This window comes from Microtus ochrogaster, unplaced genomic scaffold (assembly GCF_000317375.1).
Source record: "Microtus ochrogaster isolate Prairie Vole_2 unplaced genomic scaffold, MicOch1.0 UNK48, whole genome shotgun sequence".
Lineage (NCBI taxonomy): Eukaryota > Metazoa > Chordata > Mammalia > Rodentia > Cricetidae > Microtus > Microtus ochrogaster.
The window spans coordinates 2,094,123-2,095,411 of NW_004949146.1; positions in this window are offsets into that span (position 1 = coordinate 2,094,123).

The following is a 1,289-nucleotide window of genomic DNA, read 5'->3' on the forward strand; positions in this document are numbered from 1 at the left end:
TATTTCTTGTTTACTTAGGTAATATTATATTCTTCTGGAGTCTTTGATGGAGTTGAAGAATGGATAGGTAATTATAGTTTTCCATTGTTATGATAAAAGTTAAAATAGATATAAATATTGTAACTGTAATTCTTGCTTGATAACTGTTTTGTTATTTGTAATTTTGCTATGTTAAAGTTAAAGCCTTCCTTTAATTCTTGCTTGATAACTGTTTTGTTATTTGTAATTTTGGTATGTTAAGGTTAAAGCCTTCTTTTTTTTGTTTAAACAGAAAAAGGGGAAGTGATGTCGTAATTCAACAGAAGTTGGTATCAGGGTCTGCGGTATTGCTTTGACAGGCCTGACCATGCTTTTGTTTGAAGAAATATGGACCTTGGGGCTGTGGATTGGAAGCAGTGGGATGCTTTAAGTGCTGTTAATGGGCCATCCTAGAATGTGCATGGAAGACAGTGGTGCTGAGGGTGGTTTGAACTGTGGGGGCCTGGATCAAAAGGTTTCAGAGAAGAACGTTAGTATATGGTCTAGAAACTGTTCTTGTGATACTTGGTTGTATTTTGCCCTCTTCTGAAAAGTCTGCCTGAGGCTAAAGTCAAGAGTTTTGGATTAATTCCATTGGCAGAGGAAATCTCAAAACAATATAGACTCTTTCATGTGGTCATTAGTGTTACTCTAATGAAGATTTATAATGAAAAGGAACAAGCTGAGTAAGAAAAAAAATACAAGATGCAGAACAATTTCAGGAGAAAAGGCGCACCAGGAAGTGGAGTGAAGGCCTGTGTTCAAGGAGATGAACAGATTAAGAAATGGAATAAAGGGGGTGGTGACCTCAGGGCAAAATTCCACCCAGCTAAATTTCCAACTTGTGAAAAGGAATTAAAGGAAAGCTTAGAGTCTGGTGTGATGGCACACACCTTTAATCCTAGCACTAGGAAGGCAGAGGCTGGTAGACCTCTGAATTTGAGGTCAGCCTGGTCTACAGAGCAAATTCCAAAACACTCAAGCTCAGTCAGCAAAGGAACCATGGAAAACAGAGCTGGTGAAAGCCTAAGTGAACAAGGAGCCACATTCCAGCCCCAGCAAGCAGCAGAACTTTGCAGCTTCTGTCTTGTTCTGGCTTTAGAGTTAAGGAGAGAAGAAAGGGGTTATGGATAAGGAGAGAAGAAAGTGTTATTCTTTTGGTCCCTGCCCTAGCCACGCCCACTGCTTTTAACCTCTGACCTCCGCCCCGCCATCACTCTCTCTCCCTTCTCTTTCTCCTCTCTCTCTCTCTCTCTCTCTCTCTCTCTCTC